Source organism: Falco cherrug, chromosome 1 (genome assembly GCF_023634085.1).
Source record: "Falco cherrug isolate bFalChe1 chromosome 1, bFalChe1.pri, whole genome shotgun sequence".
NCBI classification, from domain to species: Eukaryota; Metazoa; Chordata; class Aves; order Falconiformes; family Falconidae; genus Falco; species Falco cherrug.
The window spans coordinates 12,089,902-12,106,023 of record NC_073697.1 but is presented as its reverse complement, the minus strand read 5'-3'; the positions used below and the strand labels follow the sequence as shown (position 1 = coordinate 12,106,023).

At 43.0% G+C, this 16,122-nt stretch overlaps 1 long non-coding RNA gene across 1 annotated transcript; it reads left to right on the top strand.

Annotated features, from left to right (window-relative positions):
* Nucleotides 1–842: 842 nt before the first annotated feature.
* LOC129734866 (uncharacterized) lies at nucleotides 843–11,254 on the top strand. The gene is made up of 3 exons (XR_008730424.1): nucleotides 843–1,125; nucleotides 7,920–8,078; nucleotides 11,129–11,254. It is a non-coding gene; the product is annotated as an uncharacterized LOC129734866 (long non-coding RNA).
* The last annotated feature ends 4,868 nt before the right edge of the window (nucleotides 11,255–16,122 follow it).

Here is a 16,122-nt window from a genome sequence, read left to right as displayed (position 1 = left end):
GTTTCCTAATTGGAGTTCCGCCAAAAGAAATTTAAGCAGATAAACAAGCCAAGAACTCGGCAGACAAGAAAAATATACTCATGCGTACTCACTTCACATATGTCATTAACCACTTGAAAGAAAAATCTACTGAGTTTCCTTACGGCAAAAGAGTGTATGTCTGGGGCTCAGCAGACTGAAGCCACAGCTAATGTAACAGGATTGGACAGTAACAAATTTTGGTCAGCAGGGCATTCTTTCTTTCTGAGATAGTTTTTAAAACAAATGGGTTTTGCTTAATATTTTAGGTAGGAAAGTAATATTTTGGGATTTGTAACCAGAAGCCAGTTGTATTTTATTTTTACTGTCATATGTGCTGGGAGCACAGTGCAAGCGTTTTCTCTCTGCTGCCCCATAGGTGTTGCTGGGGTGAGAATGATGGATGCTGCAGCGTCCAGGTCTGAGGAAGACTGTGTGATTCCAATCTCGAGATTGTCATGACGAGACAGGATTAATTCCCTGCCGTCTTCTCATTACAATTTGCGGCACTAGAACGAATCTGTTTCATACGATGAGGTGCTCCCGTTGCAATCTTCATCGCAAGCTCCGAAACAAGCAAGGAGAGCAAGAGGAAGACAAAATAGTGACAAATGTTGCAAGGACTCAGCCGGTCCTTATGACCACTATAATAATATGAGGAAAAAAAAGGCCTGCTTCCATGTGGGAAGTTCACGTAGAGCATGCAAATGCCACATTAACCTAATTGGTATTGTAAGAGACATGTCCAAGGTGGTAGATTGCAAATGTAATAACCCTTGTTATTACAAGATAACAAGATATCAGAGCAGGATAAAGACCAGGATCTTGGTGTGTAGAAAAGGAACTTTTGGGAACAGGAGAGAAACACTTGTCCTCCTTCCTCTGAGTATTCTTAGTGTGTCTCCTGTCTCAGCCCAGCTCAGTAGCCTGGTGTGGAAACAACGATAAGAGATCCAGACAAGACTCGGGGTGAAACTCTGAGGGTAGAAGAGGAGGAGATGAGAACCGTGTGGATGGAAATTGAGGGAAAATCTTTGCACAGCATCCTCTGAAGCAGCAGCACGGCATTTGCACAACTCTGGTTGGAGTCTTCACCGAATCACTTAGGTACGACATTTGGGAAGCTGCTTGTGCCAATCCTAGATACAGACTGAGACAGTGAAGCAAGGTAAGACAGCTTAGTCTAGGTGGAGGATAATCCTTTTTCTTTTTCTATTTATGCTGACCTGCAGCTGAGTAATTGCCCATCGATACGGAGTTTGATTGAGTTGGCATTCTGAACCCCCTTTGTATGCTTTTTTGCTTCAAGAAATATTAAAGTCTAGATAAAATTGGAATAGCTGCCTGGTAATGAGATCATTATATATAAATACTGAATTGCTCACAGGGGGTATAACGATTCCTCAGCCCAGGTATGCAGCACATAACTATTAACTACTAAGCACAGCCTGCCTTAGAGAGATGTTTCCAATGCTAACACGCATAAACCCCTTCAGCATAAAGTTCAAGTCACAGAATACGAATGATTGGGAATATGTTATTTACAGCTTATGTTAGGAGGTGGAATGAGCTGGGGCCGGTTATTTACTTTTCATGTGGAGTTTTAAAGAATTCTGATTGACTGAAAAGACAAAGAAGCGAGAGAGGGAGATGGTAAAGGACGAAAACCGTATCAACTCACTGTGTGAAGTTAGCTTCCTTTCAACAGCCACCCCCTTCGCACAGCATCAGACACGCTGTAGGGAATTAACAGTTAATAACAGTACTACCCGAGATGGATCTGTGCTGAAATGTGCTGCGAAGCTGGAGTCCCTCCTGCCTCCGAGCAGCAGAAATACTTGGTGCTCAGTGCTTGTGCCTGGCCACGGGCGGGGGCAGAAGCTGCCCCTCCTGCAACAGGGTTTGCACATGGGGCGGGGGCACAACCCTGGCTACTGTGCTAGGCTGGAAAGTGTGTTTAATTCCCTGATCTGGTACAGGTTTCTGAAGCTATTTTGTCTCTACCTTACAAACGGGGAACTTGAAGAAGGGGTGGGTGGGGGGTGGGGGGCGGAGGTGGCAAGAGACCAAGCCTGTGTGCATCCCTCTCCTTGAGTTCTCACCTCTGAGATAAAATCACCAAAACTGTCTCAGATAGCGTGAGGGCAAGTGCATTAAAGATTATGAGGTGTTGAGGTATGAGGATGAGGGGGGATGAGTAAGTACTGATGACAGATTCATTGCTTCTTATGTTTGTATGGAGAGGATAGGGCCAGTGAAAGTAACAGGCAGCTCTGGACTTGTTACCGTGGCTTATATGCTCTGTCTCCATTGAAATCATGATTTACAGCTTCTATACAAGTCACAGATAAGCCCTGGTGCTGTTCATAATAATGAGAGAAAACATGCCCTACCAAAAACCCACATGTTGTCGACTGCATGCAGAAAAGCTGTAGGAGAGGCATTTTCTGTTGAGGTGCTTGCTTTAGTGACCTTATGTAGATCCATATGTTGAAGCTGAAATCCAAATATACCTTTGAGCTTCCGAATTTCTGGTTATCATTTTGCTGCGCCAAAAGACAAATTTGGGATGTAGCATTTGCTTTCTGCCACACAAGCTCTGTAGGATGTCCTGTGTGCATTTTCCTTATGTCTAAGATTATTTTTTTTCCTGATTTGATAAAACAGTCTTTGTATGTGTTAGAACAAAACCAATGTGCATCTGAGTTGCTTGACTTATTCAAGCCTTGTCATACCAGTAAAACAGACAGCTGCCTAGAATAACAAACTAGCAGAGGTACTTCAGTGACTAAAGGCAGGGAAGGGGAAGATATCTGTCTGACTGTCTTGAGCTGCCAAACTCCTACACCCAGCCCCAGGGACTAAGATCCTGCTGTCAATATCAATGCAAAACTCTTTACCCTGGCATTTAATGTGCCTTAACCTGGAAAGCTATATTTAAGCTAATAATCCAAATTTTTTTGTATGTGTGAATTAAGTGGATTTTAGGATTGCTTGCAGCTGCCTGACATTATGGATGCAGAATGAATTTGTGTCAGCAAACTCAAAGGGCTTGTAGGACTCTGCTCCTCGAAGGGAGCTGCTGTCAGTTCACAGAAAAAAAAATGCTAAAAAAAAGAACTGTAGTGGCCTGTTTCAGGTGGTGTGTCCCACTACAGTGGTGACACAGGTATTGCCCCCCTGAGCTGCATGAAGGGAGGGACTGAAGAACATTAAGGGATGCTTTGTAACTTCAAAGAAGTCAAAAAGGCCATGGCTTTTTCTTCACAGAGTCTTGAATGGTTTTCTTCTCTTTTAATTTCCTATTTATTCCTTTTTATGCTATCTCAGACCTTCTCAGTGGACCCACTTCAAAGTCTGAAAAAAGAACTTGACCCCTTCTGGCAAAGGTTAGGCTGGGCCAACAGCAAAGCTTCTTGTCTGGTTCAGTCTGCATGTCTAAAGCTCTGTTAAAATATAAACCTGCACCAATGGGTTAATGGCCCACTAAAGCATTCTGCTTTTCTTCTGTCTGTTCTGGAAAGCTTTGCAGAGTTAGTTAGGCTACTGTAAGGATTAGAGAAGGACATTTTGTAGCGTTCCCCTGGCAAAGTGGTGTCTAAGGCCACTACAGCACATCCTATAACCCTCCCTGCCAAACCATTACACCCAATATCTCTTCCTCAGCTGCCAGACTGTTCACCGGTCTTGGAGTAGGGGAGAACTGCCCCGTTCTGAACAGCTAACACCCTGTTATGCTTGTGCACCGGTGCTCGAGTCTTGGTTTTACAATGCAAGAAACTCTGCATTGTGCCCTCTGTTACGGTTTCTCCTTCTTTCCTTCTTGTGGCTTTATATAAACTTAATAGTTAATTTACCAAAAGATTGGGGTTGCTTACTTTGTTAATCTTTTAATAGCCCTTCCCTCTTGTTCTCTTTTTTGAGAGAGGTTTTCGCTGCCTGCTTTGGTTTTGTTTATATGTTTGTTTGCCTGACATTGTCCCCAAATTAATTGTAAGGGAGATAAATGGTGTGAGGGAAGTTCACTGGGATTAAACTGTGAAGAGATTTCATAGTCATGTGTTTAGCTTCCCTTGCCTGGTGGAGGAACCGAGGTCTTAATACGCAAACAACTGTGTTCCAAGTAAATTAAAAGCCATGATCTGACCTATGCTCATTATAGAGTTTAAATGTGGCTTATCATCACCACAGCACTTTCTGGTCTTCTCTGCAGCCACAGTGTTTTAATGTGTCTATTTGGCTATATAATTTATTATCCTCAGGGCTTCTCAAAAACAATCCATTTGGCTGAGACAGGGTCATGAGACCTAAAACAGTTTTGTGCTATTGCTCTCCTAGTTGGTCAATAACTTTTGAACTGCTGACCATCTTGCAATTGGCAAAGAAAGGTCTCCTGACCCTGTGAACTAAAAATAGATCAAGCTCTCCAGAAGGTAAATCTAAAGCTTGAAGGACATTTAGAGGAAAAGTGCTTCTGAAGTTGAGATATTTAGATATTATTCCACACTTTGTAGCTTCTAGGGCTTGCTTCTTTGCTCTTTGCTTGCTTTATGGGATTGCCAGCCAGATTACAGAAAAGAGAAATTGTAAAAAAAAAAAAAAAAAAAAAAAAAAGAAAATCATACGAAATCATCATGGAAATAAGAATAAATAAAAATACTTGCAAATACTTCCAGGGAAATCCAGTAGCATTTTCAAGGCTGTCCTGACTAAAATGAGATTTTTAAAGCTGATATGACTGACAGTAGCTATATAAAAATAGTTGAGGAGAAATGTCATTTGTATTAATCCAGGATGGAGGCAGGGGCTCTTTCTATTGGTGTTGCAATTGTACATGACAGGGAGAGAGCAGAAAATACTGACATACAGTATAAAAGTATTTTTTTAAAGTGGCAGATGAAAATGTCTACAGCCCGGACTTTAAACTTCCCAGAGAAAGGTTGTCTCCTTTATCACAGTGGGGATACTAGATGCTAGTGCTGATTCCTGCTATTAAAATTGCTCTCCCTTTTCTGATTTTGCTGTCTTCTGCTGTCTTTTTTTTCTTGAAGTGAGGCAAAGTTCTTCTGCCCCAGATGTTCTTGTGTGGCTTGTGCTTGGGTACCAATAGGACTGTCTGTCACAGCTGCCATTCCCCCCTTTCCCCCTCATTTATTATTTCTTTAGGAGGGACAAGACCCGGCCAGTAAGATAAAAACCTTATTGCTGAATATATCTGGCTAAAATGACATTGCCTCACCTCCTGATGGGAAGGGAGCTCGTCCTACGTGTGCTACCCCTGTCTGGCCTGGTGGGAAGCGTACCAGCTGTTTTGGGACTTATTTCTGTTCTCCATTTGGGTCATATTCCCTCTTCACCAAATTCTGAGTGTGGCTAGCTTCAGGTTAAGAACCTGTTTTTTTTCTTATCAGCAGGACTGCTAGTGAGGGATTGGGATTCTGCTACAAAAAATACATGCTTGGAGAGTAAGAGTTCCCCATGCTATTTCCAGCAAGATTTTTCTTCAATTAAGGTTTTCAGAAATGCGTTGTTTAGATGGAATACTGCTTGGACTGTCAGGAAGCTTCTTGGCAGAAAATCCAATGAAGCCCCTGCCAGTCATAACCTAAAATGCATGGGGGTTTTCTGTCCAGCAAGCACGGCTCACCAGTCGCAACAGCAACACCCTGAATATTCATTCACCTGTTGCATCAGTGTAAGACTCATTGGGACGAGTAGAAGCTCTCTTCTCCCCAGTTCCAGAATGAAAACCTTTGCTGCCTTTGTGGGGAGGAAGAAATCTGAGCAGGATTCGCTCCCCTGCAGCCATGCCAGCGGCAGCAGCAGTGGCTGAGGGCCCCTTTGAACAGGATGGGACTCTGGTGAGACAGGTGCCCATTTGAATCTGCAGCTTGCTCTTTCCTCTCCCCGTGGGCTGCTGTGGGACGAATGCTGCATTGTAGGCAGCTGGCTGCACACGAGGACTTCTTGATTTTTATTTCCCGCCTTTGAAATGCCTTTTGCTTGAGATGCACTATGTAGCAGCGCTCCCGTGCCTGCTGTAGGAGTGAGCGGAGATGGCTGCTCTGTGTGCTCAGTACAATTCCCTCCTCCCTTGCCCCCCCCCAGACCTGTTTAGTCTGTTTTGTATTAGGATCTGAATGTCCTTGTTTTTTAAGTGTCCTAGCAGAGTCGCAGGATGTGTTTTGGCAAATGCAAAAACCAATAGTCATTGAGCCCCTGATAATCTCCTCTGCTCTGCAGAAGCAGGCTTTCACTCATCTGCTTTTCTGTGAGGTAAGAAATAAAGCTATTACTTTCTAGGCATAAATTAGCATTTGTAAGAATGCACTACAAAAGATGTAATGGAAGTGGCACCAATTATAATGCTGCCAGGGCATCCAAGAACCCCCAGACCATTGCTGATCGGGTAATGAGCTGGACAAACCATTTATTTTAGTGGTTCGGGCACCTCTTCCATCTTCTGCTCACAGATTTCCAAAGGTACACGGTGACTGTTTCTTAATTATGCACTTCTCACTTGGTAATTATCCAATTTAACTACCCATCACCAGTTTCCGTGTGAGGGCAGAGCAGACAGCATTTTCAGTTGTGTTCAGGAGCGGAGGCAGCCAGGGTAGGTCTCTGCCAGTAGGCCCGTGAGGCACCATTCCATGAGGCGCCATTCCATGAGGCGCCGTTCCATGAGACGCCATTTCATGTACCTGCACCCGCATTGCTGGAGCCGGGCTGCAGCGCTCCACAGCCTGCCCCAGCCCGCCAGCCCCACCTGGGGACCCCCGCCCTGCCCAGGGCCCCCCTCAGCCCGGCTGGGGACCCTGAGGCCCTGGGCATTCCGGCTCTGGCCTGGCAGGGACAGGGATGGGTTGAGGAAAGGTGGGTTTCCCCCCTGAGAAGATGGGGTCTGGGGGCAGGGGCCTTGCAGCAGGGCTGGGGGAGCGCCCGGCCTGGCCTTCCTCCTCTGGCAGCACGCGGAGGGACGCCTCTTTCTGGCAAAGAAAATACAAGGCTGGGATACACTGAGGATGTTTCCAGGCATTTTTCTGTTGAAATGAATTTCAGACAATGAACTGCCACTAAAATACTCCTAGCTGCAGCCATCCTTGAGCAGGCAAGGCTGCGGTGGGAGCTGGGGTGTTTGCCTGGTGGAAGGTGGCAGGGCTCAGGTCAGCGCTGCCGGCAGATGCCCTCACACTTGGCTTGGCTTGGGAACAGGGCAGGAAAGGCCATGTCACCGTAAGAGACTAAGTATGAGTGACTTATAATTATAAACATCTGAATACTAGACCTGAGCAACACAAGTTGCCCCCTGAATTTCAGATGCCAGCTTAGCTCTTCATTTGACCATCTATAACTGAAAAACATCCTGCAAGTTATTAATGTTGAATAACATGAAGTTATTCATACTGATTTCCGCACACCCCCCCCCCCCCCCCAAGTTTCTCTGCAAGATTGATTCCCTTGTATTGTGTTGGGTTTGTGCCTCCATTTCCTGATGGTTTCAAAGGATGTGCTTGTTGCTGCAGAGTGCCAGCAGGGCAGTAATCACAGGGGCAAGCCTTGCTGAAGACAGATGCTTATGTGTGAGCTTGCTAAGATACAGAAAAGTCAGTCTTATTCCACTGTGCAGGGCAATGGCTTTTGAATACATCCCGATGGATGCATGGAAGACCGTACAGTCCCTCTCCACTCGAGGCAATAGTAATGCACTGGACTTGGGGCATTTTAGAGAGGAAAATATCCACTAATACTGTTACGTAGTATTAGGGCAAAGGAATACTAAACTAAGAGATGCTATAAGCCTCGCAATTTTGGAGCCATGAGTATATATAGACTAACTGGTAGGAATGCATATGAAGTGTAACTTACAGGTGTTGTTCTGTCTGTGATACTCTGTACAGGCCGGTACTCAGCTCTGCTCTTACTGAGCTGGAAAAAGATGTGCAACAGCAGTGGGTAACTCCAGTCTGCAGGAACCTCTGGTCCTGAAACACTCCATGAGTACCTGGGTTTCTTCAGGCATCATCTGTGATACCCAGATACATGTCTTCAAAAAGCAGGTAGGTTGTATGATTAATACCTGCTATTGATGTCCTGGGTATTAATGCACGTAAAGTAGTCTGTATACTTTGGGTAATGTTCAAAAATTTAATGCATTAAACCAAAGCTTAACAGAGGCACAGCCTGTACATCCCTACAGTAATCTATAGTATTGGTTTCTTTTTACAACTAGTCTTTATATTAAGAAAGATAATTCATTATTCCAAAGTGTGAGTTTTCTGTCACAAAAAGGCAAGAAATAGAGAAACACAGTACTCCCCCACACCCCCATATAGTCAGAGCTTTATTTTAGGAATGAAGAGCTGCAAGTTTGTGAATGAAGAAGATCAAGGATACTTACATATTCGAACGGCTCAGTTGGCCAAACACTTATCTTTTGTCTCTGGAGTAGGAAGAACATCGCTGAACAGAGAACTTTAAGTAATAATGAACTCTATCAGTTAAGTTGAGTGTCATAAACAAGGTGATGAGGTACTTTAATAATGATGCCGATTTTCTCTAACATATATGCCTACTAGGTACATGTGTAATATTGAAACCATTGATACCAGACCATGTCTGGCATTCCTTGATGTGGCACATTAAATGTCATGACTTTTGGGTGGAAAGGGGTCTTTCTATTAAATAAAAGGAAAACTTACAATGTACAGTAACTGGCACATGTACCATTTGCATTAAGTGCAACTGACAGCAACTAGCGTAAGCAGCACAAAATGCGGCATTCCAGTTTTACAGCAGTGCGAGGAGGCTGGCTGTTCACACAGCTCTTCAATCAAAGCAGCGAGGACTTGACTCCTCAGCATTAATGGTGCAGCTAGTATGTTTTTCTGCAAGGAAAGGTCATTTTCCCTCTCAGGAGAAAACCATTAAAAGTGTTTTTTTTGTTTTGTGGTTGTTTTTTTTTTTTCTTAAAGAAAGTGAACAGGATGGGCATAACCTTTAAGGATGACATTATGCCTTGGATCACATACCTGCAGTAGGAAGCAGTTGCTATGGGGAATTGATTCAAATATGCTAGATGTCTTTCTTCTCCAGAGTGGATGGGTGAGAAATGTGAGAGGACACTGGAGTAAAGAGAAAAGACTCCTTTCCTTACTGGCCGTAGAAGATAGTGTGAGGCAGCAATAAACTACTATCCCTTACTACAAAGTTGAAGTCAAAGAGAAACTGCATGAGGGCACATCAGAGGGCAAGGTTACTTCTTCATGCGGTACAAACACATCACACATGGGTAGCTTAGATGCTGGAAACAGGCTCGCTGCAGCAATGTGGAACTCTGAGCTGACTAATTTGCTTGCAGACCTCTGTGCTGCTGTAGCTAGGGGGGCTTTCAGTTGAATCATTTTTGGCAAGGTAGATGATTGCATCTGTTGATTCAGTTTGCTAGCGGGGCTTCCAAATCCTGGTGTTAGGCTGTGGCTGGTACAGTTGTAGTTACCCTGTATACTGGTAAGACAGAGGTGGCTGGTTAAAAGATCACATTGGTTAAAAGATCACGTTGCTTATGGTGAGAGTTATGAGTACTTTCCTCTGTTTTTCTTTCTTTCTTTCTTTTTTTTTGGTAGGCATAAAATTACTTTTTCCATTTTTCTTATACTTGATATTCCAGGGTCTTGGAAACACATATGGCCAAGTCCTCAAAACTGATCTCTAAGCGTAGGGGAACAATGGCGGTTGTTCACACAGCTATGCATATTCTTCGGGATGTAACATGTATATCTTATCATACATCACTTTCTTGAGTGAAAACTAATCCTAATTAAAACTAACTCTATAGCCTATTCATCTGAATGAAGAATTACAGCTTGTACAAGTATATGAATCTAAGAATGAGATTATCAGTTTGTGTAAACCAGTATGGCTACACTGAATTCAACCTGTGTTCATCAGTTGACACTAGCTGAGGAACTAGCCCTAGATTTTTGCAATGATGGGGGTGTGAAACCTTTGGCACATCAGTCTGGGGCATGTGACTTTAAAGTGGTTGAAGTCTTTGAAATGTCTGATCTTGAAGTTCATCACTGATCTCTAGTTTTGAATGATCAGTCCTTTTGTTTCTTCAGTTCCTCTTAAAGCCCCTTTTGTGATTGCCATATATTCTAAACCAAAACGATTTTCTGCTCTTAATTATTTTGAATAGTTTTTAGTCTTTGTTTTGTTTCTTAATTTCCTAAAAACCACAACAGTACCAACAAAGAAGAACATTACATGAATCCAGAGAAAGGCACTAAATCAAAAGACAGACATTTGCGGTACAGTACATTGAACCCCACGTGAGAGGTTTCCCACAGTGTGTGATCCTGCAGCTGCTCTGTGTAGGCAGAGCTTGTTTTCAATAACAAGCATGTACAGAGCAGCACGTTTTAAAAAATAAAACCAACAAACCAATAATGAATCAATAATTAAAATCCCATGCATCAGCTTCCAGCTGGAATGAAAATGAGATTACTTTGTTGCATCATTTAATATACTTCTGGAAGGCAGTAGATACTTACAGTGATGAGGGTGTTATTCAAAATGGGGGGAGAATAGAGTATGGACTCTGAGGTTTCCAGTGATGGTAGTATTGGGCCTATAATTGTAAGTCAGATGTAAGCTGGTAATGGTGCAGGCACAAACAGTTATTTTTGTCTGTAAAGACTTTACAGAAAGTAGCAGTTAGGGCCAATACAACATTGCTTTTGATAGAGGACCAAATAGTTATGAAATGCACCTCTTGAGGCCAAAGAATGGAAGATAAGTGTGCTGGTGCAAGAGTTTTTTGCTTGTTAATCACAGACTCTTATCTGCATTGTTTGCTTACCCCAGATGCATAAGCGTGAGGTACAGGTGAAGAGAAGGGCCTCTGGCACCTCCTTGCTCTTGCAGAGCTGTATTCCTTTTGTAAAGCAGAAGGCAGCAGTGCAGTCTTTGCATGCCTGGGATTAATCTTTCTTTGGTGCATGGGTATTGTTTACATTGAAATGAGAACAAGTCACGGCAGGGTATGGGTGTGTGTGCATGCAGCTGCATTAGGCCCCATGCTTATCTCTTTACTTTTAACTTCCAGGGAGGTGGTGTGGTGTGCGGACCCTGCTGCCTGATGGAAAACTTCTGGCTTCTTCTTAACCTGTGCGTGCTCTCAACCTTTGAATTTTGTTTGACACAAGTCTCTGGCAGAATTGGTACAGTGCATTAGCTGTCTCCACGATATCAGAGGGGTCTTTGAGAGAGCTCATTTTCCTAATTCTCTAGTGACAACACAAATGCCAGATCATGCTCAGAGGAGCCCCTTCTTAATCTGCAGCCACAGTGACCTCCAGTGCAGTCACGCTGTGCAGAGCCACAAGGCATGGCGGGGCAGCTGTGCTCCTAGCATGGCCCCAGGCACCTGGCAGTCCTGCGCAGGCAGGCACAAGGTGGACTGTGATGGGACAAGGGGCAGAGCTGGAGCTGCCCTGCTCCCTCAGTCACTTTGCAGATCTGTTAAGCTGTCACAGAAAAACAGCCGTGTATAACCTCAAGGCTGCAGCAGCAATGTGAGAGCTGCTCAGAGTGACTGAGTTTTATGAACAACGGTCCACAAATACACTGTGTCTCACACTTGACATCTATTCTGTTTGGTCTTAAGTATTGGTTAAAGTAATACAGAGATTTATGAAATGTTTGCAAGTTTCACATATCCCCATGCACCTCCCCCCCCCCCCCCCCCCCCCGCCCCCTGCCTTTTTTTTTGAAAGCTGACATGCTTGGGCAGCTGCTTTTCAGACTTCGTAGGCTGAACCACTCCTGTTTCAAATGTTGTGCTAAAAGCAGAGCAAGTTGGCTGACAGGCAGTTTAAAAGATGCTAGAAAACTAAAAGGCAGAGAGGCCAAAAGAGCAGCGGGCTTCAGAGTTCTCACCTGTAGTGCTTCTAGAGCCAAAAAAACACTTAGAGTCACTGTGTACCAAGACTGTCTACTCACAGGCTACTACAGATTCTGGCTGCTGCTCTTTCTGATTACAGCTCCCGTGGCCTATGTGGGTACTAAATTTTTCTAGGCAGGCAGAGGCGACAGCAGGCTGCTCTGCTGTTATTTACTAGCTTTGCAATTAATGGCTTGGTAAGTATAATAATGTGGTACCACACAATGCAAATGAATAACATTTAATGAAATGCAAGCTGATGAAAATGAGCATCAGCAAAAGGATCCTTTCAGGTTTAATTTCTTGTCAATCAGCTTAAGCCTGTGAGTATGAGTGTGCTAGTGACAACAATTCAAACCCTGATGCTAGAAGATCGGCAGAACTGCTCAGATGCTGGAGAAGCCACAGTTACCCTAGGCCAGGGATCCTCAAAGTTTTTAAACAGGGGGCCGGCACGTGGATGAAGTGGCAGGCAGTCATCTGCTCTGCTTGGTTTCCCCCCTCCAACCCCCGGCAGGGGGAGGCGGGGGGGTGTCTGTAAATACCGGGGGCCGGACTGAGGACCTTGGGGGGCCGTCTCCGGCCCATGGGCCGTAGTTTGACACCCCTGACCTAGTCCATGCCTGTGCTCTTGCACAGCCTGTTGCAAAGGTCTGGGTAAGCCAGCTTGTTCCTCTCCTGTTCCTGTGTTGCCAAGGTAGCTCTTTCTGCTCTCCTAAATGATATCCCACTTGATATGGGTGGCACAGAACCAGAGCTGGGGTGCAGCCAGGGCACCAGGCTACCTATAGCTGCATCTCCTTCTCATCCTGGCATATTCCTGATTCCTGTTCTTGATCTGGCACCAACTCTTAGGTTTACTGCCAGAAGTCCTTTTTGCAAAGCCCATAATCCAGACCTTACAGATACTTTGCAGTCGTTTAGTACTGGCCAAGCCAATATAAAAGAACTATAATGAATTCTGCCTAAAGCTACTGGAAGAGCTTGTGCTGATGGTGTTGCTGAGCAGATGATGTCAGGAGCGCCAGGTTGATGTTGACATGTCAGACAAAATCCTGTTTTGTTACTTCAGTGGTTGTAGTCTGGAGGGTCACATCCAGCTGAGCTACGGACTATCTATGGTTCCCCAGCCTGTGACTTCTGAACCCTTGACAATCTGAACATATTTTCCCCAGCACAAATATTATGAAGTTATGTCTCCCATTTTTTAAGTCCAGGCTGCAGCAGACAGGTGCTGAAACTCCTGGTCTTATGAAAATGGTTGCAATTTTAGCTTTTGTTCTAATTCTCAGTCCATCATAAGGCAGGATAAAATGCAGTCTAATCTAACCTATAGATTTTAGATTTAAAAAATGCAAATATTTTTTGTTTTTGTTATGTAGTTAGTATTTTAATTGCAATTAAACTTCAAATTAACACCAGAATATCTGGGGGTGACGTATGCTTCTTTGCTCCCTCTGCTGGCTCAGCAGCTCATTGCATTGCCAGCTGTCCTGCATAATTTCTTTTCAAGAGCATAAAAATGGAAGTATTGTGGCATGCCCAACATTGAGAATCAAAATTGAATGTGTTCAAATGGCTTGTTAAATATAGGCATAAAGACAAGGCGGTGGAGGGCTATAATTTTTGCTCTTAGTGTTTAATAAATATTCTCTACCTTAATGAATTTTAATGTAATTTATGAATTTAATAATGAATTTAATTTAATGAATATAATTTTAGTAATTCAACTGATGTAATCACAATGGCAAGGGAACAATGTCTGGGCACTAGTACTTTCTCCCACCCACTACTACCGAACATTTCCCACATTTTTTGCCGTCCAGGTTGTTAGGTCTGTTTTCTCCTAGCATACTTCAAAGTCTCTGCAGTTGCACATCTGTCGATGACTGGAATGTGAGTTTCTAATTTCTGGTCTTTTCAGTTGTTGGGTTTTCCTTCCTAAAGATGGGCAGTTCATTTCCTTCACTGCAGCCCTTTGGGACTGGGCCTGTTCTCAAAGATTTTTAGGAAGTCATTGGCACTAGCTATTCGTTCTACTAGACCTTTAAAACTGTGGGATCCTTCTAGCACCTGCTTCCTGATTTTGTACACTTTTTTTTTTTTTCCTTTCAATCATCTTATCAGTTCTTTGTTATACGTAAGTAATCTTTAGCCTTTAATTTGCAGTGTTGTCATGATTTGGATTGTTTTGGTGTGTGTGTACATATGCATGTGATTGAAAATACTAGTTTTTCACACTTTTTGTTACTTTACTTTCCAGCTTGACTAGATGGGTGCTGGAAATTTCTTGAGAGATGCTGTGCAACTATAAGATCCCATGAGCCCAGCTGCAGCTGAACCCCATTAATGAAAGTCAGAGCTGTGATTCATAGCACTTCCCTGAGGATACAGAGTGCCCTAAGTAAGAGCTGCTCAGTTTTCAGTGCTCTACCAGATCATATTTTCTTAGTAAACTTTCCTTTCCTGCCCGTACCCCCCGCCTTTGCCTTTTAGCAATGCCTGCTTCATTCTGCTTCAGTATTTTCCCCTGCTGGATTTTAATGTGAGAATAATAGCACTACAAGCAAGGAGCAACAGGAGAAATGCCTTTCTCAGCCAGGGCCTACTCATCTACTTTGGCAGTGCTGTCTGCCTTCATATTCTTGATTATCTTCCTTCATTACTCAATATATGGACAAAATAGCCTCATCTCTACCTGTTCTTTCTACTCAAAGATGAGATAGTGTTCTCAGTCTGACCCAGCATTTGAATGCTGTTTTATTGTGGGAAATAGAACAGAAAACAGAATTACCCCAGCAATCTTAGACATAGTGGTCTGTTGGCTTTATGTGTCATCACAGGGTTATATGCTAGTGCCTTGGTCATGGTTTGGTAGTTAAATACATCCGCCATGCAGCTGTGCTCTCTGAAGCCTTCCCTGCAAAGGAGAAGGTCTGGTGCACAAAATGTGGAGGAGGCTGAGTGCAATAATAAGAATACAGTAAATTTGCATGTATTTTAAGGACAATCAGATTCAGGTATCTCCACAGAAATTTCCAATTGTTGCTAGATTTCTATTTTCAACCTTTAACATTGATGATACATCAGTAAAAAAAAAAAAAAAAAAAAAGAAGCATTTTCCTTGAGTGGCTGAATAAACTTTTCTCAAATACTCAAAGCCAGAAATATCATAGTCAGGCACAGGGTAGTCCTAGAAAAATTCATTATCTGAAACTCCAGGAGTGCTGAACACAGAAACATGCATATGGACATAAAAGCAGGTACTTAAAGGGGAAAAGTATTTACTTTTAAGTGGCCATCTTGGACTTATTGCTAAGGTTATCTCTCTCAAAATGTGTTTACCCATTTGGTGTAACTGTAACTGGTGTATAAAAAATGTGGCAAGAATAGTCTATAAAAATGTCATTTTTTCAGTAAATTGGATCTTTAGGAAACTTGATTAATGATTAATAAAGCTCATTAATAAAAACTCCACCTGAGCCAGATTATTGATGAAAAATCTTTAATAGCAAACTAATCCTCAAAAAATTGATTTCTAAGAAGCTAGGAGCTCAATAAAGGAGTAAAAGGTCCAAAAATTTAATGTTCATCTTTAAGATTATGTATGTTTGGCCATGAAACCTTCCAGATTTGGACAATTGAGAAGGCACAGCTGGACAACTGCAGGAAAATTGGCAGTGTCATTGTAAAGCATTTGATATTTTTTGAACTACGTTTTCAGAAATAAAAATGAGGCTTATTTTTTTGGAGAGGTGGGGGGGAATCCCTAATTAATCAGAAAGCCCCAATTTGCAGGTTAACTGCTGTGAGGGCTTTTTGTGTCTAAATCATGGAAGAGTAAAATTTAAGGTAAAATTTCCCTTAAGACTCTTCTGCTAGTAGCTTCTTTTTTTCTATCCTTTCCTCTGGTAGCCTGCTGCCTTTTCCTCAGTGTTCCCCTTCTTTCTCTGATTCCCTTCTGCCTCTGATATTGTGTAAGTTACCTGAAAGTGCATGTTTCCTGAAAGCCTATATTCAAATATCCTTTTAAAGAAATATTGCTGAGTTCTGGGTTAGACTTGAAAATACGGTACTTGAAACAGCCCAATAGTTCTGTGTTTTGGAATGGAAAACAATTTTTCTCTCCATTAGCTTGACTACTTAGGGCTTTATTG